This window comes from Mesoplodon mirus (assembly GCF_964341445.2).
Source record: "Mesoplodon mirus genome assembly, chromosome: 5".
Lineage (NCBI taxonomy): Eukaryota > Metazoa > Chordata > Mammalia > Artiodactyla > Ziphiidae > Mesoplodon > Mesoplodon mirus.
This window is the reverse complement of record NC_138980.1, coordinates 7,681,358-7,705,297: the sequence shown is the minus strand read 5'-3', so window position 1 is coordinate 7,705,297 and position 23,940 is coordinate 7,681,358. Positions and strand designations below refer to the sequence as shown.

General features: G+C 40.8%; 1 long non-coding RNA gene across 1 annotated transcript in view; it reads right to left on the bottom strand.

Annotated features, from left to right (window-relative positions):
• Positions 1–8,543: 8,543 nt before the first annotated feature.
• Positions 8,544–23,940, bottom strand: part of LOC309805130 — a 90,585-nt gene continuing 75,188 nt past the window's right edge. Inside the window, exon 3 of the long non-coding RNA XR_014294227.1 lies at positions 8,544–8,847. This is a non-coding gene — a long non-coding RNA (uncharacterized lncRNA). The remainder of the gene's footprint in view (positions 8,848–23,940) is intronic.

The window sequence follows — 23,940 nt, the reverse complement described above, 5'->3', positions numbered from 1 at the left end:
ACACTTATGTGGAAGATGTTGATAATGGGGAGAATATGCATGTGTGGGAGCAGGGGGTATTTGGGAAACCTCTCTACCTTCCCCTCAACTTTGCTATGAAACGAATTTCTCTCTTGAAAAAGTCTTAATTAAAAAATTATAATAAAGGTGGCAAGTAGGAGGGGAAAAGAAGGATAGAGTATGATGAATGCCAGGGCAAAATTGAAAACAGGGGCTTCCCTGGTGGTGCAGTGGTTGGGAGTCCGCCTGCCGATGCAGGGGACGCGGGTTCGTGCCCCGGTTCGGGGGGATCCCGCATGCCGTGGAGCGGCTGGGCCCGTGAGCCGTAGCCACTGAGCCTGCGCGTCCGGAGCCTGTGCTCCGTAAGGGGAGGGGCCACAACAGTGAGAGGCCCGCGTAACGCAAAAAAAAAAAAATTGAAAACAAAATGCAATGAATATACTGAGGTCACATGTGATTAGGCAAGTGTTACTCAGCAGTGTTTTTTTATAAACCTTTATGGTACTTTTCCATGTGTTACCACCTACCTCACCCTCATTCCCATCTACACCAATACAAAGGGGGGATGGGGTAACTACAGTTAGGACTTCACTTAAGGAACTGAAAACTCACCAGTCTCCCCAGATCTGCTTGCTGTACATCCAACCATGTTCTCTACAAAGAGAAACAGCAGCTACTGCTGCTGGTTTAAAATAGGATGTCATATCTAGCTGTGAAATAACATTTAGAAGACTCTACTTTAGATCTGAATATATATGGTGGGGAGAGAGAAGGAGGCCAATTTTTTTTAAAATAAATTTATTTATTTTTGGCTGCATTGGTTCTTCGTTGCTGCGTGTGGGCTTTCTCTAGTTGCAGCGAGAGGGGGTTACTCTTCATTGCGGTTCATGGGCTTCTCGTTACAGTGTCTTCTCTTGTTGCAGAGCATGGGTTCTAGAGGTGCGGGCTTCAGTAGTTGTGGCATGCAGGCCCAGCAGTTGTGGCTCACGGGCTGTAGAGCTCAGGCTCAATAGTTGTGGTGCACGGGCTTAGTTGCTCCGCGGCATGTGGGATCTTCCTGGACCAGGGCTCAAACCCATGTCCCCTGCATTGGCAGGCGGATTCTTAACCACTGAGCCACCAGGGAAGTCCCAGGAGCCAATTTTTAAGAACAATCTTACTTGTCTGGTGGGACTCACGTTTTATCTCAAACACAAATGTACTATTAAGTGAATCTAAAATAAGTGATACAAATCTCTCTACTGAGCCAGTGGGAAATTCCAACCTTTGTAAGCTGGGAAGTGCTAAGCCAGCAACCTTTTAGAAAAGAGTATCTGTCTTTTTGAGCTGTTTCTGGGGAACTGCATATAAAGCATTCTGAAAACAAAAATACTTCCCAATTTTTCCAGGATTTGTTTGCCAGCTTGATACAAGGCTACCCAGGACAGATATTGTCAGGGCTCAGTGTTTTCAGAATTATATTCACAGTTGAAATGTTCTCCAATATGGTGTTTGAACATCAAAACCAAAACAGCCCTTGAAGAGATTTAAAAAAAAAACAAAACACATTCCCTAATTTTTTAGTCCCTATAAAATATCTAAAGGAATTATTTTCTCTATCAATATTCCTATCACTTAATAATTTGACAGGCCTTTCTGAAAAATGTCTTTAGCAGATTTACAACTAGAAGAACTAGGCATATTTTGATTGAGTACAGTAAGCTACAAACTGACATAATTCTGATTGATTTTAGGTGGGAAAGAAAAACCATATGCTGAATGTTTCTGTCTTCTTATGGGTGGGAAGAGTAATTATTGGTCAGGTCCCAGGGGTTTCAGAAATGGTTAAGTACCCAAACTTCATTTTCTAGTTAAATCTTTGAGTCATTCTTCTGATGATTAATTCAGCTTTGCAAAAATATACTCTTGCGGCAACTTATTTGGAATAAGAAGTCAATGACAAAACCTTAAATTTATTGAGCTTATATGTTGACACAACTGTCAAAAGATAACTAGATTTTTTTAAGAAAAGATTAATTTATACATGACAAATTCAGGAAAGATGACTAAAGGGGAGTTAACAATGTTTGGAGTATATTCCTAATATGGGGAGGCTATTAGAGACTGAATGTTTATTTCCCCTCAAAATTCACATGTTGAAGCCCCAACCTCCAATGTAATGGTATTTGGAAAGGGGGTCTTTGGGAGGTAATTGGGGTTAGCTGAGTCCATGAGGGTGGGGCCCTCACGATAGGATTAGTGTTCTTACAAGGAGAGGCACCAGGGAGTTCCTCTCCACACACACACACACACACACACACACACACACACACACACACACACACACACACACACACACACACAAGAAAGGTCATGTGAGGACACAGGGAGAAGGCAGTCATCTGGAAGCCAGGGAGAGGGGCCGCACCAGAATCTGACAGTGTTGGCACCCTGATCTTGGACTTCCAGCTTCCGGAACTGTGAGAAAACAAATTTCTCTTGTTTAAGCCATCAAGTGTATGGTATTTTGTTCTGGCAGCCCGAGCTGGCTAATACAAGGACCATATCCCAGAAGAAAGTATCATGCTCTAATATCCTTTAGCAGACATCTTCTGAGATTTGCCTGCTTAGCCCACATCCCTCCTGCTGAGAACAGGCACCCCCTTCACCCACAGGATAATAATGGTACTCACTCTCCTGCCCATAACTAACTGGCCTAGGGGTAGACCCCTGTCAAACCATGCTGCTCTGAGCCATACTGGAGCCTGAGGCAAAAAGAAAAAAATCAGTAATAGTGATCCTGCCTTTATTCAAAATTTTGTATTCTGTTCACCACGTAATTTTTTGCATTAATATTTATTTCATAAAATATTACATTGAAGTATTATTTATCCAGATTATTGATATTTTTAGTCATCGCCTTAAATTTTGCTGAGGCTCCCCTCACCTAACCCTAGACCCATCCCTGCTGACAAAGTTAGGTATCCCCTGAATTTGAGAAATGGTCTAAGAAAGCCCAGTCAAGGGATCTTACACTGGCAGCCTCAAGACTCCATTTGGCCTGTAGACTCTAGTTGTGTGTGTGGTTTTGTTTGTTTGTTCTTAGATTTTTTTGATGTGGACCATTTTTAAAGTCTTTATTGAATGTTACAATATTGCTTCTGTTTTATGTTTTGGTTTTTTGGCCATGAGGCATGTGGGATCTTAGCTCCCCGACCAGGGATCAAACCCACACCCTCTGCATTACAGGGCGAAGTCTTAACCACTGGACTGCCAGGGAAGTCCCTCTAGTTGTGTTTAGTTTTACCACTAATATTGTTTAAGTTGAATGCTTTTAAGGAAGAAATGCACTCTGCATATTGCCACTGTCTCATCACTACCTGGTAATTAAGGTGTGGCCCAACTCCTGACAGTCTTTGGGCCTGACTCTGACCTAGCGGGTGGGACTGGTCACTGAAATTGAGACCCTTTGAGGCCACCATATTCTGCACATGCAGAAAGATGCAGAAAAAGCCCAACTTCAGAAAGAAAAATGAAGTAGATGTGCGAGAGGAGCAAAAAGGAGACCTCCAGGAGAGAGAAGAGTATAAGCTTGACTATGGTGACTTTGAACTTCCTGTTTGTATCACGCATGGACAGCTCTAATTCTACCTTCAGTCTGAATGAAACACCCATGTCCCTTCTCACTAACCACCCCTTGCTCTCCCACCTTCCTGGGCTGGGGCTCCTGATACGTGGAAACTAACAATCCTCACCAAGTCTCCTAATGAGGAAAACCCATTGTCCCTTCTTACTTTCTATTTATACTGTAAAATGAGCAGAGAAGCAATTCGCCAGGGAAGTTCTGTCCTGCTCAGAGTCCCCAACCTGTGCAAACAGCTGCCATTTGAAAGGAGGAATGATCATTCACTCCACAGTCTTTGCTGTGTGGTCCATAACCCTGTCTGCGCTGCAGATATAGTTAACACTTAAAAACTGGTGAGCACAGAAAGGCTGGATGGAGACAGCCTCCAGGAGCTACAAAGAACACCCAGGCTCATGCTGTGATTTACTATTGTTATAATTATTCGGAATCAATTTTAATCAAGAAACAACATACCCATTTAAATAAAATGAAAATAAAAGCACTGGGAAGAAAACCAAAGTTTGATTCCAAGCAAAACTGAAGACTTCAGTCTCTGCAAAGAAAATCTAATTCTGCCAAAATTTAGTACATTTTACATTTTATTTTGCTCTGATTTATGACTGAATCTCCTGTACCAATGGTACATAAAAAAGCATTAACTCTGTGGAGGCAATTGTTAGTTTTTAATCATAAAAAATGCATACTGCTTATACCATTATTGCTTAGGAAATTAGGAAACACAGCTTCTAATACCCTGTGTGTGGAATACTGTAGCAAACCACTTAACTTGCAATAATAGAGTATTGACTGGGTACAGTGATCTGTGAGCCACGGCCACAGTCAGATTAAGCTATCATCACACTGTGCTCGATAGAGCCGCTCTTATAATACATTCATTCCACCTTAGCCAAAGAATAGCTAACAGATTAGCCACAAACAGGCCTAAGAGGCTCTTCCTGTAAAGTATATATTATTATCCTTGTTTCACTTTGTTTTCAAATACTTAATTAAACTACTGACTTCCTTTTTCCTCCTATCTGCAAAACCTTTAGGATTTTGTAATACTGTAAGTGCATGATTTAAGCAATATCTGAATTAAGAGAAGGTGTTTCTGAGGCTAACTTCATGTTTACCCAAGAGAATCACCATCCAAAAAGTTGGATTATCATTTGCAGGTCTTGAAGGTGTGAGAGGATAAATTTCAGAGCTTTAAAATGCCGTTTAAGTGAGCCTCACTAGCCCAATGGCATCAAAGCGCACATATGTGCATGCTCTTTCTGAATCCAGGCTGTGATCAGCACCCGTCTCTCCCTCCTCCCTCTCCCTTCTTCCCTTTCCCCCTTTCCTCTTCTTCTCACACACACACGCACACACACACATCACACATCACACATCACACATACACTAACTCACTCACTCACTCACACATAGACTTTTCATTATTCCCTAGTTAATCTGAGGAAGTGATCCAGCATATTACATAGTGACAGGATATGATATCTTCTGGTCCCTGTCACTATTCTTTAATGGACACTGGAACATTTAGTCTAAAGCCTTTTCTTTGCATCCCAGTTAGCATTGTGGACAGATCCTAAGTGTCTGTGGCAGATGAGCCTTAATAACAAGAGAAAAAAGGCACCATCCTAGAAAATCTATCCAAGCTACAGGTCACAGGAGGGAAAGCCTCGGAGACATAAAAAACTGATATGCCCCCAAAACAATCCTCCTGTTTTACCGTAATTAGTATTACTCCGTTGATTTAAGGCATTACCCAAATGCAATAACTATAAAAATATGAGTCTTTTGAACATATCATTAGGGTCAACTCTTCATAGGTTTCTCATGTTCCTGCAAGTTTTCTGAGCAGAAGCATTGACAGTTTCTTCCTAGACTATCTTGTCAAGAATGTTTGAATAGCAAACAGCCTTGGAAGCTAGAGATAGTATCTTCCTCTGGGACAGAGGACAGATTTGTTTCCTGACCAATGTAAGAAAGATAATGTCTCCCTCTGAGGCAAAAGTTGGCCAGCTTTATCAGCAGCCCCTTTAAAAAACGAGAGTTTTCTGAGCTTGGGGTTCCTCAACCATGACACAAACCCATTATATGCACAGCAATCCCATTGGACTTCTTCTGCATCATCCTTTGGACTGGGGACAAGGGGAACCAAGGAGATCATGATGCTCATGCTGCCTGGGGAGCCATGAATAAGGAGGTCTGTTGTCTCTACCCAGGAGTCTTATGTTTTCAACCAGCGTCCATGAAATTGTCGCAGGCTGACTCGTTAGTGTGCAAGTAGCTTAAAATTTCAGACAATCACAGTTCTGGACGCTCACCACACTTAACAAATTAATATGTAACTTGAGAACAACCAACTCTTTCCTCACAGGAATAACAGATTGCTTGACTCCTGAATTGCAGTGGTTCTAAGGGATGTTTAAAATATTCCCCAGACACTGTCACTCCCAAGAGAATGCTTCACACATGCTCATGAACCGATATGTCAGTAATAGCCACCACACAGAACTGCCATGTTCTCCCTCTCCTGCACCAACTGCCTCCATAGGTGTTTTGAGCTTCCCCCCAGCAACTGCTCACCACATCCACCTTGTGAATGCCAGTGTCCATGCAAGAGCATGGTCTCCAGAGAATCCTCCATGACGCCAATTCCAAAGGTGCCAAAACAGTGCTTAGAGACTTCCATTTTTTCCGTTCTGTGCCATAATGTGACACCGAGGTTCTGCAACACAACTGATTGGGCACTGGAATCCCTAAAGGCTCTCATAAGAAAAAAAAATGACAGCAACTACTGACCATTGCCCCATTAAGCAATGAACTCAAACCCATTCCATTGTATAGGCAAGAAAGACAGAACAACACCCTCATCGTTGTTGTCTCTCCTCCTCCTTGTAAACTTTATTGCAGCCAAACTCCTCCCTCCAATTCAAACTAACAATCCAATGTTCTTATATCAAAGGATACAGACAGATTCTGGGCAAGTGTCCAAAGGCTCCATTCATCCTGGTAATAGTCTATTACAAACCCTTTTTGTTTATAAGACTATCTGCCAACCAAGGAGCAGAGAACTATATTAAAGAAAATGGAACACAAGTTGGATAAATACTGCAGAAGAAAACAGAGAGGAAAAAAAAGACAAAAAGAAATGACCTAGACTTTAAAGATATATGGGAAGTATGCACCTAGGTATTTGAACACATTCTTGGCAGTAAAGACAAGATTGTCAAGGTCATCTTCAGCCTTGAGCACCTCTATCCAGGGCAATAGTTCTTTGCACATGTACTCCAGGCTTTGAAACTGGTCATGCTTTTATCTAGGTGATGATGCTTATTTGTATATTCAAATATGCTAACTAGTAATTATGAAAAGCAGTACATGCAAAACATGGGTGGACTAGAGTAATCGCTCAATAAAAAACTAAAGAAAAACTGAGTTTTGCTATCTTTCATTTTTCTGTCTTCATCCTCCAAAAAAGAAGAAAATGTAGACTTGCTAGGGAACAAGAAAAGCGTCTGGATCAGAACACCCCCCAAATTTCACATTCAATCTTGCCATCCAAACAAGGATTTAGAAGCGCTTTTACTAAACCAATAATTGAGTGGTGCCTGCCAATTTCTCCCAGAACTTGGCTTTTCTTAACAAGCCATTCCACTGCCTTTATCCCTTTTGTTCTTTGCAATGAAAATAAGAAAAACTGGATGAATTGCACACAATCAGCAGGGATATCATGGGGGTAAAATTGTGTAATGAACTGTAAAAAAAAAAAAAAGGCTTTTGAATCATGGAATTTTCTGAGAAAAATCCACAAATAAAAAAATACCATCTAGAAAGTTGACAGTTTTATAAATTGGTCCATAACACAGTAATGCTCAAATTTTTTTTACTAGCCTAGAAATTGTTTAGTTTTGATAGCAATGACCCAAGTAGCGAGGACTATATTTCTATGAGGAAAGTGGTAAATACGTAAAATGTAGCCAGGACCAATTTTTGCCAAAAAAATCAAAGAAACTAAGTTACTTAAAGACAAGAATGAACTAACATCTAACACAACTCAACAGTGAGTTCACTGACAGATTTCTCAGGAAGGCTGTACTGTTACCCAGACCTCTGGATCTTTCCACTGCTCTGGTCCGGTTCTCTGAGTCCAAGTTTGATTCTAGTTTGATCACTGAAACAATGTTCAGACCACTTATGGTTTCAGAAGATCAAATAAGAAAATTTCCATCTGAATCTTGATCCTGAAAGTGGAGATTTGAGAAAATGTACCAACCTTGTGAAACAGCCTCTCCCAAAGCTGAATCTAGTCCCTGGTAGTAAGTTAAATTACTACAGAAGCACTGAGTGTTCTGCAGGACCATGTATCATGAGGTCAACAGCACAGATTTGGCAGAGGTCAGTCTCAGGTTCAAATCCCAGCACGGCCCAGGTGACCTTAGGAAAGTTATAAGAGATTTCATAAGCCCAGGTTCTGCTTCTCTAAGAGAGGGATACTAATATTCCAATACACGTCCTCCGTGAAACTCTGATGATCAACCATAATATATGAACTAGAACTTTGCTATATAGCAGACTTGTCACAGATCTCAAACGACTTCAACACCAGCAGAAGGAAAAGCACCACTGTGGAATTATAGCTACTTTGATTGTGATGAGATAAAAAAAAAATCCCTACAGGAGAAAAGAGGGGTGTTAAGAAGAAAACAGTTATTCACAACTTCTCTTTCTGGAGGTATCTGTTTTACCTCTCCAATCTCTAAAAGCTGTTGAGGCTTCAGCTTCTTCTATGAACAGGAGCTGACTGGTGACGGGAAAGGATGCTCAGAACAGCAACAGGAAGTCATGTAATCAGCACTGGCTGAGAAGCCCTAAAATCTCGCCTGGGCTTCACCCCTAATAGGCTGTACCTGGGGCCCTTGCTTAACCTCTCTGCGACCCCAAATTCTCAATTATAGAATGAGAGATTTGAACTGAAAATGTACTAGAAGGTCCACTAGAGCTAACGAAAAAGCATTCTAAATTTCCACGATGCTACTAAACAAAATACACAGATGATCCGAAAAAGATTGCAAGTCAGGTTACCTTTCCTCTGGAGAAATCCAGCTTGCGTTATAGGGAGCTCATGCTTTGTTTGGCAATGAATGTCCTGATCCACTGTGCTGGGCATCCAGGTGACCCACATTTCTGTATAAATGCTTCTGCTCGTGCCAAGGGCTGCATGTGGCCTGGAACTAGAAAGGAAGAGATTAAACGGAAGGCACAAACACCTGCCTCAAAGCCTGTAGGGAGCTCTAACCATTCTGATGGGCCATTTGTGGTAATTGTCCTGTCTTATCCAATAAACTGGCTATTCAGGCACTGAGAGGTTGATGCCTGCTGTCAGTTGACCATAATTCCAATCACCTCCATTGCAGATATATGTTTTATTTGCATCACACCTGTACCACCACAGACCAGGAGAGACCAATTAAACTATGGTTAGCACATATGCCACCTAAATCTGACAAACGTCTGTTCTCAATGAAATTAAAGAACTGTGTTAGGGAAGGCCAGATGACCACTTGGGTGTGGGAGGGTCGTACCAATGACATTGAGAATATGAGACATGCAGAAATAGATCTAAAAGAAATAGGTTTTGTTAGTTGCATTTTCTATTGCTATTGATAGACAACTTTTGATAGCACATGCTCAGACAAAGGAGAGCATTCCATTTTAAACACCTGCTAGCAAATCAAGTGGCAAAGGAATAGGATCGTGTAGCTTGACTTAAATAAGTACATCAATTGCTGGGGCAACTGGACAATTCGCAACTGGATACAACATCATTTGGGCTATTGAAATGTAAAGCACAAATACAGACAAGGTCATTGCCGTGACTAATACATCATCCCAACTTGCCTCCCTGCCTGTATTAGTTAGGGCAGCACCAGCTGCTCTTAAAAATAAAACTGTTAGGGCTTCCCTGGTGGTGCAGTGGTTGGGAGTCCGCCTGCCGATGCAGGGGACACGGGTTCGGGCCCCGGTCTGAGAGGATCCCACATGTCGCGGAGCGGCTAGGACCATGAGCCATGGCCGCTGAGCCTGCGCGTCCGGAGCCTGTGCTCTGCAACGGGAGATGCCACAACAGTGGGAGGCCTGCGTACCGCAAAAAAATTTAAAAATAAATAAATAAATAAATAAAACTGTTAGTATCTAGTGAAAGTGTTCTAGGTGAGCAGGCTACTCTCCTCCACATGGAGATTTAGAGAACGAGAATCCTACTGTCTGGTGGCTCTGTCAATTCCTAGGCCCCTGGAGTCTCCTGTAACCAGATGACAGACAGGGGAAAGACATGGTCAAAGAGATACTGGTGGGCTTCCTTGGTGGCGCAGTGGTTGAGAGTCTGCCTGCCGATGCAGGGGACACGGGTTCGTGCCCTGGTCTGGGAAGATCCCACATGCCGTGGAGCGGCTGGGCCCGTGAGCCATGGCCGCTGGGCCTGCGCGTCCGGAGCCTGTGCTCCACAACGGGAGAGGCCACAACAGTGAGAGGCCCGTGTACCGCAAAAAAAAAAAAAAAAAAAAAAAGACATACTGGTTTCTTAAAACTCTGGCCCAGGAAATAATACCTCTGCTCCTTTGCAAGAGCGGTCACATGGCATATCTGGATGCCAGGAGGACCAGGAAATGTAGTCCCTAGGTGGGCAACTTCTTCCCAAGGTTGATCCTGTACCATGGAAGGCACAGCACTCAATTCTGGTGGACGGCTAGTCTCTTCTACAATCACACACTCTCTCATATAGAAATGGGTCTACTTGGGAGCCGGTGTTTATATCCCAATCATTTCAATTGTACTTTATCATTGACTAGATATGTTACATCCCAACTTCCTGCTTTTTCCTGGTCAGTAACTTCATATGGCTATCACGTTGAATGTTTTTTCAAGGTATTGGAGGATACCCAACCAGACAATAAAGATGCCTCAGAAGTGTACTATTAGGAGCGAGAAGAGCATACGATTGCCTTCCTCATGAGGAAAGAGAAACTATTGATTTGTCTTCATTTTTTTGGTCACTCTGCTTTCAAGCTTTACACCCAGTAGGGTGACAGGCTGGTTATAGTGTCTAACTCTGCCTCAGGAACCTGGATCGTGATGTGAGTCCAACACCAGCTTTGCCACCATCATCAATAGTAGATTCTTGCTCAGGCCAAAATCGGGGTCACAGCTCACGACTCTATGAACTGTGGGAAGGGAGTAGAGATGATAGAGGCTGTGGTCGAAGATGATTGCCAGATGGCATAAGGGAGAAGGAAAGACATATGAAGAATGTCTTATTCAGTGTATCAGTTAAAGTCTCAAAATCCTGCTTGCCTTCTTAATTGAACTCTATCTTTGATACCACTTTTAGGATTGATAGAGCATCCTGGGATGGCTAAACTTTGTTATAGAAAAAAGAACACCAAGTCATAAATGTAAAAACTGAACAAAAACCCAAAAACTTGTCATTTATAAGAACTGCACTGAAGGAAGCAGGAGACTGTTCACCGGCCAGGTGATAGGAACCACCACTCCCCAGTTTCTTAACATGCTGAAATGACAGTGTTCCTTTTGTTCCTGAGTAAAGCTAAGTTCCCCACCAAGATATGTCTTATGGACAGCAGGTAGAAGTAGCTTACGTCATTCAAGTAGGGAAGATGGGACCATGTGACTTTCAGCAGAGGAGGAAAAGGCAGATCTTGTCATCATAAGCTAGCCAACTTTAAAAAACCCTATTTAAAAGGAAGTCTGAGAACACTCATTTTGATGAGATCAAAATATGCACATAAAGAACAGAATCTGGGCTTCCCTGGTGGCGCAGCGGTTGAGAGTCCGCCTGCCGATGCAGGGGACACGGGTTCGTGCCCCGGTCCGGGAAGATCCCACATGCTGCGGCGCGGGTGGGCCCGTGAGCCATGGCCGCTGGGCCTGCGCGTCCGGAGCCTGTGCTCCGCAACGGGAGAGGCCACAACAGTGAGAGGCCCGCGTACCACAAAAAAAAAAAAAAAAAAAAGAACAGAATCTATGAGCTGCAGTTTATGTCCAGGGTAGTAAGCCATTAAGGATCTCTGAATTAGATTCTTAACTTCTAAAATGCATGATGTATTTTAGAAATTAAGAATGCATCAAGTTCTGTTGATTATAGAGAGTCTGATTTTCTAGTCAGCATCCACCAAAAGCAGCCACAGAAAATGCTTCTGTAGCAGAGTTGTGCTGACTTATGACCCCTACTCTGCCGACTCTGATCTGCTTCTAGGCACAGCTGTTTCAAATGGAACAGTACTTTATGCAGGCAGTGCCAGCGTGGCCTCAGAGCAAGAAAGTCCAAAGAAGAGGAGTTGGGGAAATCAGTCTTTTATAGTTGGAGCCAAGAATTTGGACCATCACTTGCAATTTCAGATACCTGTGATGTTACAAGGCTTCCTCTTTGCTGAAATGCACTGCCTGAAGCAGATCTTAGAGAGATGTTATGGCAACCCTGTTCTCTGGGTCCCCGAAAACTTCCATGAGACTGCCAAGAAGATGAGCAAATCGGAGGATAATGAAGAAGGCTGTAGCATGCACAGTGCCTCATCTATCTTTGCTGAATCTCAAGGAGAAAACCGCATCCAAGTTGATAATTACAATATTAGAATCCACGTAAGGGTGTTTTGTTTGTTTGCTGGCTTGTTTTTCTATAGAATTCAACGGTACAGACTTTCTATTAAAAACAAAAACTAAAGACAGTGAACCAAGGAGTAGAATTTCAGATTCAACAAGATACATGTCATCAACAAGAGCAGGACCTTTGGGAAACTAAGAGAAATAGATCCTCTGAAGAACAACACTTCTCTTGGGACCCAACAGAATGTTTTACAGAATTCATCCTCCTGCACTCGGCTCCTGGCTGATGGCTACCAACTGCTATAATCCTACATCTTCCAAGACCTTCGAAGGCTAGGATTTGATCCATAAGGCAAAGTATAAATTGTAGTGTTTAAGAACAAAGCCTTTGGAATAAGTCTTTCTTATTTCATATCATGGCTTCACCACTTACTGAATAACTGTAAGTAAGTTACCTAATTTCTATTAAGCCTAATTCACACATGGGAGAAGAAAGAGCTGAAGATATATATTTTTAAATATATATATATCATTATAACAACAGTTACCTATGGATAGAGGGACTAAGCATTAAATTATTTTATTTAATTTATCTGCATTTGCTAAAAAATTTTACAATTGAGCATATATTATTTTTATAAAAAGAAAAACAAACATGTCATATAATAATAAACTTAACTAAGGAAACTGGAACTTAATGAAATAATGGTTTTAATAGAGTAATTCATGATAAATCCAAGCAATAGTTAGATCCCAACTTTGTTCCTCTAAATACTGTCAAAATGCCAAAAGTCAATTTGAAAATCAGTTGATGGGCTTCATTCTAAATAAAGGGAAACAAAACCACAGCACAGTGTAACAAAATTACAAAACCTCCCCATCTCCCCATTGGTCACTCGATTCCATTCCTCCAGGTCTTAGGTAGCATGGTAACCGGCTCCCTTTACAGTCCCATAATGCCTCCTGTACCAGACTCTGTGCTGTTATCCAGATATATACATCCCAGGACTACCACGAAACTGTCCTTCCAAAAGATTCCAGCAAAATGAAACATTCTGTTGGAATGTTTTTAAACAAGGTATTGAAACACAGAAAGGACATTTGCTTTCAAAGTTTTAGCCTGTTCCAAGAACACTGTTGAGATTTTTGCCTCATTCTCCAACAGCCCTGACACAAAACTCAACTAATAGAGGCAGTCCCGCTTCATGATGGCTGACTGAGCACGGAAGGTGCATCAGCCAACCTGATCATTAAGGAACTTCAGGAAGATAGAAAAAACACATCATATGATTGACAGTGAACTCCCAAAGAACTCAACCTCAGGCAAAAGAGAAGACCAACAGAACTACAGAATAATCCCCAAATAAGAGAATCAGGTACAGTAGCAAGCTTCAGCAGAGTCAACAAATCTTGTGACTGTCCATGAGAAAATTAAAGTGCTAGAGAGCAGCTGCAATGGTGCCTGCTTTCAAATCATCTTCAATACATTTTGAATGAAAGACTCAAATACAACCCTCTAAATAAAGTGGAAGATATGCCCCCAAAAGACAACTCAAGCAAGCACTGGAACACTGTGTTTCATGAAACTCCTAGCATCCAAAGTTAAGCTACTCATACACCTAAAGAAAAGGCTACACAGCCCAATGTTTCTCTCCCCTTCTGCCCTACACAGCTGTAGAGACACAGATCCTGTAATCATAACTGAATTATCTACCAGAAGAACAGCTATTTTCATTTATGCTGAAGAAATCCATTCCAACTACTAGTACTGATCAATCTAGACCCCAAATTATAAATATAAGAATGCCAAAATAACAAAACTTATGAGGAAAACTAACAAATGAAAGAGATAAAAGGCTGAAAAGCAAAATAACCAATCCCTGTAAATGAGCTTATGAACAATAGTGAATATAAATTTAAATACATAACAATTATCTTCAAGAGATTTGATAGGACTTACAGCTATAAAAGAGCACTGTGAAAAATGATCATCAGTCAGCAAATTAAAAACATGATTGCTAAGATTTTTTAAAAAACGAAATAAATCAAAAAAGTAGCAAAATGGACATCAACTAAAACTGCATTATCAAGGTGAAAATCCATCAAATGGACCAAGAGATAGAAATTATAAGAGAAGTGGCAAAAGTCATGATAAATCTTAAATCTTTCAAGACAGATCTTAGAAAGCCAGTATCTCTCTACCATGAGTTCTAGAAGAAGAGAATGAAAAACATGGAGAGGGAATATAATGAAAGAAATAAACATCAATTTTCCTTGACTTAAAGAAATTTTCCACAGGACATGGCCCACTGTAGAAAAGATAGCTAGTTGTCTCACTATATCCATTCTCCCTTTCTTAAGAAACGCCCTGAGAATTTTAGCTTATCACAGACGACCAAGCTAAATACTTTCTCATCCCCTCTTGCTTATTGGTCATGTGACAAAATTCTACCCAATAAGATACGGGATGAAGCAATATGTGCAACTGTGCGCCACTGTCTTAAAGAAAAGAAAAATGCCTTCCACTTTCTCTTTCCTCTACCCATTGGCTGGAATACAGATGTAATGGAACAGACGTTTTAAATCAAAGATCAGCAAAAACAGCCATGCCCTTGTATTTACTTATTTTCAATGGCTGCTTTTGCACTACAATGGCAGAGGTAAATAGTTGCAACAGAGGCCTTATGGTTCATAAAGTCTAAAATATTCACTGTCTGTCCAGTTATAAAAAAAGTTTGCCCTCCCCTGGTTAGAATTTTAAAGACTGAAAGCATATGTGTTGGTGATGATATGAAGCACCTGGAATCCTCAGGCAATGCCAGTTGGAGTGTAAAGTGTTACAAGCATTTCTTAAAACTGTTTGAAAAACAGTTTGAATAAAGTAAAATATACAGCTGCCCTGTTACCCAGCAATTTCACATCTCTATATATTCCCAAGATAAATAAGTATGTATTATGTGTGCATGTGTGTATATATCCACAAAAGGCATGTTCAAGACTGCTCAGAGCTGCTTAACATCACTAATTATTAGAGAAATGCAAATCAAAGCCACAATGGGGTATCACCTCATACCAGTCAGAATGGCCATCATCAAAAAGTCTACAAACAGTAAATGCTGGAGAAGGTGAGGAAAAAAGGGAACCCTCCTACACCATTGGTGGGAATGTAAACTGGTACAGCCACTATGCAGAACAGTATGGAGGTTCCTTAAAAAAACTAAAAATAGAACTACCATACAATCCAGCAATCCCACTCCTGAACATATATCCAGAAAAGACGAAAACTCTAGTTCAAAAAGATATATACACCCCAATGTTCACTGCAGCACCATTTACAAGAGCCAAGACATGAAAACAACCCAAGCACCCATCAACAGACAAATGGTTTAAGAAGATGTGGTATATATATACAATGGAATATTAACCATAAAAAAGATTGAAATATTGCCATTTGCGGCATAATGGATGGACCTAGAGATTATCATACTAAGTGAAGTAAGTCAGGCAGAGGAAGCCAAATACTATATGATATGTGGAATCTAAAAAATAATACAAATGAATCTATATACAAAACATTAATAGACTCACAGTCTATTAATATCACATAGAAAACAAACTTATGGTTACCAAAGGGGTGAGGGAGGGAGGGAAAAATTAGGAGTACAGGATTAACAGATACAAACTACTACATATAAAATAGATAAGCAACAAGTATTTACTGTATAGCACAGTGAACTATATTCAATATCTTGTAATAAACTATAATGGAAAATAACCTGAAACAACATATATATACAAAACTGAAACACTGTGCTGTATACCTGAAACTAACACAATATTGTAAATGAACTATACTTCAATAAAAATTTTTTTAAATAAAAATTTTAAAAGGACTGCTCAGAGCAGTTTTATTCATTATAATCGAGTGGATAAACATATTTTGATATATTCATACAATGAAAAACTACACAGCAATGAAAAGGAACAAACTACTGGTATGCCCAAAGACATGAATGGAACCCCAAAACATACTAATGAGTGAAAGACAGACACAAAATAGAATTTACTGTATGATTTCACTTATATGAAGTTCAAAAAGAAAAATTAATTTATGATGATGGAAATCAGAATGGTTAATATAGGTGGAGGATGTGCATTCACTGATAAAGGCATGAGAAAGCCTTTTGGGGTGCTAAAAATTCTATAACTTGATCTGGCTGGTGGTTACACAGATACCTACATTTGTAAAAATTCATCAGGCTATGCACTTAAAGTTTTTGTACTTTACTGTATACATAGTATAACTGAATAAAAACTGAAAGAAAAAAAAAGCTGAGATAAACAAAAAAATATATATCTTGTAATTAACACAGAAAAATTGTTGATTAATTTTTGGCAAAACAGCAAGCCATAGAATTGAACACATTACCTGAAAATGTAAGACTGAAAAATGTAAGAGGCTAAAATAAGAGATAAGCTCTTCTAAATCATGAATAGAAATAAATCAACTGCAGTGATATTCAATAAATATTACAATGTTTAGTAAAAAGAAGAAGACATGAGAAACAAACACAGTATGAGTCCACTCACACAAAATTCAAAAACAGGTTTAAAGTATATATATTAGGAATGCATGCTTAGGTGGTAAAACTACATAGGAAAACATGGTAGTGAATCTCATTACATTAGGAGAGTAATTACCTTGGGCAATAATAGAAGGGGCTGTGATAACAAAATGATGGGGGAGGGGAACTTTTGGCATGCTAGTAATGTTATTTCTTGACCTACATGATGATCGTACTGATGTTCACATTATTACTCTGTTAAAATGTACAGGGCTTCCCTGGTGGCGCAGTGGTTGAGAGTCCGCCTGCCAATGCAGGGGACACGGGTTCGTGGCCCGGTCCAGGAAGATCCCACATGCCGCGGAGCAGCTAGGCCCGTGAACCATGGCCGCTGAGCCTGCGCGTCCGGAGCCTGTGCTCCGCAACGGGAGAGGCCACAACAGTGAGAGGCCCGCGTACCGCAAATAAATAAATAAATGTACATATGTTTTAAGCACTTTTCTCAATATATACTTTATTTTGCATAACAAAAAGGTTTAAAATTAAGTAGAGATATAGAGAATTTGAATAACAAAATTCATTCACCATTATACATGTGTTATCTCTTCCTATATAGGTATGAAAATTATACCCATATAGATATATTATAGACAGATACAAATTTAAATGTAACATATATTATATATATGTGTGTATGTGTGTATGTACCAAACAGAGAAGATGCATTCTATTCAAATGTTCATAAAACCTTTTTTTAAAAGTCCATCATCTACTAGGCCAGGGATAATTTCATCATTGCTGCAGCTCAATCATGGCTGTGAGCTTCCCATGCTTTCATTTTCCAAGTTGGGGTTTATGTGTTTGTGTTTAAACTGTCATTATTTATCGATGTATGGTAGGGGAGAGAAGATAACTCAGCTTTCAGTTCATGTGTTGCAGGTCACGAGGAATCACATTCACCCACACTTCATGTAGGACAGTGCATTACCCAGAAATCCCATATGCAGTAAACGAATGGATGCAGTAAATGAATGGGACTCAGGATTGTCTCTCCAAGGCAACAGTCTGAGAAGAAAGGTGCTCTTCTTACATACTTGGTAGCCAGAGGGACGGACTAGGACAAAGAAGGCTAACTGTGTTACCCTTCCCCCATAGAGCTGAGATGTCTCAGAGAAGTAACTGGTTAGCCAGGGACTACATTTCCCAGTTCCCTTTATCATTAGAGGCAGTCATGTGACTAAGTTCTAGCCAACAGAATATGAACAGAATTGAGGGCCTTAACTTCCAGACATGATAAATGAAGACCACACACACAGCACTCCATCGTATTCTTTTTATCTTTCAGCTAACTAGAATGGAGGTGATCCCCCAGGGTGACCTTAAAAACTATCTGTTGAAGAGGAAAAATTTTCCATCAGCCCAGGTTCCCGAATAACTGTATGGATGGTAGGATAACTTACTACCCTGCAGTGTGGTTGTAAGGATTAAATGAAATCACGAAAAGAAGATGCTTAGCACAGTGCCTCACACGTCATACATGCCGAGTGTGTGTTAGCTTAGTAAGTACCCAGGAAATTATTACAAGGACCTTAGAGTCTTCGAAACGATTGAGTTTCAAGAAATGAGCTCTTGAAGATAAAGGAAAGTGATTGATGACCGTCCACTCTGCCCATTTCTTCCAGTTAATCACTTCTTCCTCCAAAGAATCCTCTGTGCTTGGTTATATGAGTTGCACAGTAGGCAACGGAAGCACATTTGAGGAATAAAGCTGCAAAACCGGCTCAATATGCTAACCATCAGGGACAAAGATGGACCAGCTGGAGACTCTGAGATGAGTCCCTAACATCAGTGAGCAGAAAGGAGGAAATCGTATGTAAATACAGGTGTAAAGGTAAAGTTTTTCCCTGCTTTCTCCCTTTCTGCTTGCATCAAGAATATGTGCAGGGGGCTTCCCTGGTGGCGCAGTGGTTGAGAGTCCGCCTGGCGATGCAGGGGACACGGGTTCGTGCCCCGGTCTGGGAGGATCCCGCATGCCGCGGAGCGGCTGGGCCCGTGAGCCATGGCCGCTGAGCCTGCGTGTCCGGAGCCTGTGCTCTGCCACGGGAGAGGCCACAACAGTGAGAGGCCCGCGTACCGCAAAAAAAAAAAAAGAAAAAAAAAAAGAATATGTGCACGTATACAAGCATGCACACACACACACACAGAGAAACACACACACAAACACACACACACACTGACACACAAATAGACTGCTGCACTGCAAACAGTATGGGTGATTTTATTGATGATTCTCTCAAATCATCACTAAAACAAAATAAGCTGTTCACTTCACAGCTGGAGTCAAATAGAGTGAGGACAGTCGTCTCACCCTTCTCTGATGATAAATGAGCCTTCCCCTCCTTACTCGGGTCCTTGACCCAAATTCACAGTTTTTCCAGTGACCCAGGCGGACCTCTGAGATGAAAAAAAGCCACACTCACAAATGCCTAATGAAGCTTGTCTCAACTCTTACTATTGCAGCCTGTCATTCTAACTCTAATTGATTTGCTAAGGTAGCTTTTTTTTTAATCATCAGCCTAGCAGACAAAAACACCTAATGTAAATTAAACACATCCCTCTCTCGCGCGCGCCTACATTTCACCAGCCCCTCTATTCCTTGTTTAAACTTTCTCTGAAACTTCATATTCTCCTTTTTTATCTTGGCAGTAAGCAAATAAGTGTCTGGCCTTTAAGAAGTTCTTTGGTAAAAGAATCTTTGAATCATGTAAAGGGAACTTTTCTCCCCTCAACAATCTTTTTCAGTGAGGCACAAATTTCAGTCAATTGAGAGGGACGCTCTAGAACCCTCTTTGAAAATGGTTTGGAAGCCACATCAGAGCTTTGCAGGAAAGAATGCCATGATCGAATAGCAATGTTTACACAGACAGGGCATGGTGGCGTATTAGAATATATTCCATGTATTTCTCCTCTCTAGGAGTCAAGATACAATGATAGGGCCTCCCTGGTGGCGCAGTGGTTGAGAGTCCGCCTGCCGATGCAGGGGATACGGGTTCGTGCCCCGGTCTGGGAGGATCCCATATGCCGCGGAGCGGCTGGGCCCGTGGGCCATGGCCGCTGGGCCTGCGCGTCCGGAGCCTGTGCTCCGCAACGGGAGAGGCCACAACAGTGAGAGGCCCGCATACCGCAAAAAGGAAAAAAAAAAAAAAAAAAAAAGATACAATGATACATAGAAAATTCCAGAAAGCAATATATCTAGCCTATTGTATATAGATATAGACATAGATACAGATATTTAGAATCCCAATCCTTCAAAGAAGATAACACAACCTCATCTCAAAGTACATTCCTTGAAATTGCTTGAACTTGTTGGTTGTTTACTACAACCATCTACTTTAAACTCCTTATGCTGTGAAACAGAGATAAATTAAACGGCTTACTCGGGGAAAAAGAGAAAAAGGGATCTTAGAAGTAAGGCCCCGAGGTTTCTGTGTTCCTTTCACAAAACCAAACTCTCTGAGAGATCCTCCAGCCTGAGAGCCTCCTGGAAGCCACGTGCTTTGCAGCTACCTGGATGTCTTTCTCCAACAATGGAGGGGTGCGTGTTAACAGCCTGTAGTAACAGGACTCCATTATAGCCAGAACATAACATCTCAGAAGGACTCCCAGCTACCCAGACTTTGCAGAGTTCCATTTAGCACCATCTTTGTGAGGCGTGAACACCTGACACAGGATGAAAGTGGAGGAACCAGCCCTGGGGAAGAAGGGCTTCTTCCCTTTCAAGTTTCTGAACTTTTCTAGGTCTGTGGAGGTCCAAACCACAGAACCAAGGAAACTGAAAAGGAAAGCAACAAAAGAAGCTGCAAATCAAAAGAGCCCTCTCCACTGCACAGCTCCTGCTGTTCTGCTTTCATTCCACACCAGCGTCATCTGAATGGATAGCAGCACCTCAGCCTCCCCGTACAAAGTCAACACATTGTATGGAGTGTGTACAACTTGCAAAGGAGCAGACTGGCTGCTGGCTAAATTCTCCAGCCCCTTTCCGTCTCCCTCTGTGCTTTTTTTCTTTGCGGGGCTGCGGGCTGCGGGGTTTTCTTTGTCCTATGATGACAAGGTTCCTCTGGGATCTTTAGGAACACCCTAAGGACACCCCTCCAACCCCCCCATATGGCCATGCCCTCCCTGAGAGCTGCACCGCAATTAGGACCTTTCTCTGCCCACCCACTATACCTGTCCTCATCTTCCCTCTGCCTGTTACTCTGCCACTAAATTCTTTAAAGGTATTTGTGTTAGTCAAAGCTCTCTGGGTTGTATAAAGCAGAAATACCCTTCAAACTAGGGAGAAGGACCTTTTGGGGATTATGTATGTGAGTGAGCTTATGAAAATAAAGCAAAAGCAGAGAGGGATCCAGATTTTGTAGGGCTCAAAGTTTAAACAATGATTGCGGAGAGCAAGGGGGTGGGAATCTCTGTAATTTCAAATACAAAATTAGGATTGAAAGTGAGTATTTATTAAGAATGAGAAAAGAAACCAGAGCAAATTGCGAATTTTTAAATGTTGACAAATGTTACAAATAGCACAAAATCCAGAAAAATATCCTAATGTTTTCGTTAATTAACTGGCTGATAAAACTCTTGTAATAACTTTGTCTTGTTTCTTTTATCTGCTTACTCTTTGATCACCTCTCCACATGACAATAACTTTGTACTGTAAGTTTCTCTAAGAGAATAAAAAGATAGTTCAGTCTTTCTTCTGGCACAGTGGATCAAAATTCATTACCGAAGTTGGGATGCAGAAAACATGCAACGTTACACACAGGGCGTGCTGTTTGCAGTACTGATACCTGTCCTTGCTGTATGAAGACAGGAACTCTAACACATTATATTTTGCATGATTCACAACAAGAGAAAAAAATATACAGTTTATTTAAATTGCCTACACTGCATAACCAAATATATTCCTCCCTATTTCCATTTTGATAGACATCAATGAGGACCGAGTCCTCTTCTTATAATTTTAGATTTCTGGTTATTTATGTGTACAACATTCTCCCAAATCTTCCTTCTCCTCCACTTTCCACATACAACTGATCCTAGGAGCTATACAATATGTTCATATTTTTATCAGATCACACTTTCCTGCTCTGTCTTCTCTGTAGGAAAATGGTCATGGAATGAGGGGAGGGGAAATGCAGAGTGGAAGCAGAGAGAGCAGCTCAGAGGCTCTTGAAGCAGTGTGTGCAAAGGACGACAGGGATTTAGACCGTGGTACTAGAGGTAGAGAGAGTAAGTGATCAGACTCAGACAGATTTTGACAGCAGAACCAATATGATTTGCTAATTAGATATGGGAGACAAGAAAAAAGAGTTCAGCCAAGTAGATAAGAGAACCATTTTCACACAGGATTATTCTGAGTGCTAACTGAATTAATGCTTGTAATTGTGCCTAGCATGATGCCTGGAACATAACTGGAGCTCAATAAACATTAGTTGAATCTGAACCTTGTTTCTATTACTCAAAAAAAAAAAAAAAACCCTGAGAATGAATCATATAGCAGATCCTACATTGTTCCTGGCTTGATTATTCATGACAACAAGCATTTCTGAAAATTTCCCTCACTGGCCCCTACAAATCTGCTGAGCGCAAGATAGGATAACAAACAAAGCAAACAATTAAAATAAGATAATTATAAAAAAGAATGTAGAGCACAATCTTGTATTTATCTACATAAACACAACTCACAACACAGCTCAAAATAGATATATCTAGGGTGATCATTTCAGTGCAAAGGAGGAGCTACTGAAGACTCATTCTGACAAAACCTGCTGGGGTTTTTACATCGCCAACCTAGTGATTCCAGTACCCACCCCTCAACACCCTTATAATTCCCACAACTACACAGCTTTGAAATTATACCCTTAGAGGGTGTAATTTTTAATTTGATAAATTCATGCTATTTCAAATCTTTCCATTAAATGAAATATTAATATTTGCATTATATCACTTCACCATTTGCTTAAATTTGCACAAAATAAGATCTTACCATATAACAAAATTATCAACATAAGTTATTTCTAGTTAGTGAGGTTTTGAATGCGTCTTCTTTTTTTTTCATCTGTATTTTGTAAAATGTTTGCAATGACAGCATATTACTTTAAGAGGAAAGAATGTATTTTTAAAACATTAAGAAAAAAAGGCTAAGAAAAACAAGTGCAAATATTACTTGATTACACCTCAGTAATAGCAACCTCTTAGTAAATATAAATAAAGTTGAACTTAAAACTTTTTTTTCTTTTTAAATTTTTATTTATTTATTTTTGGCCACGTGCCGCATAGCTTGCGGGATCTTAGCTCCCCAACCAGGGATTAAACGCAGGCCCTTGGCAGTGAAAGCGTGCAGTCCTAACCACTGGACCACCAGGGAATTTCCCTACTTAAAACTTTAATGAATGAGAATAACTGAGGATAATGGTGCACATTCTAATGGTGCAGTATGATATATATTTTAGTCATACATATATATTCACACCATCTTTGGTCCCTGCCTTCCTCTTCTCTCCCTAATTCTTCTCTTATCTACTTCCTTCTCCCAAGAATATAGCATTGTTCATCAAGAACTTCCAATATGCCATGTGCAAGCCTTTGTCATTAGCATTTAGAACGTCGGGGCCTAAAGAAATCTCAAAGGGCTTATACTTTGTAGAAGAGATTTAAGTCAGTATTTACCACAAAATAAGGAAATTTCCCAAGAAAATATGGCAAATACTGTAGGTTGGCTCATGCAATACTTTTCCCTTTCCCTTTTCTTCCTCTCCTGCAAACCCACCTAGATAGATGTAAACCCACATTTCCAGAGACCCCCACAACTAAGGATAGCCATGTGACACATTTACAACCAATGACAGCTATGCAGATGTCTCCTGGGAACTGCTGGGAAACACTATCCCTGTTTGCCAGTTCCTGCCTGGAATGCAAGCATAATAATTAGAGTGGCAGCAGCCACGTTGGGACATAAGGAAAAAAGTCAAGAGAACCACAGAGACTCTGGGCCTCATGTCTTGGACCCACTGCTCTACCACCAAATGTCACATACCTCCAGACATTTTTGCATGAGAAAAAAAGAAGCCTTTATATATTTATGCC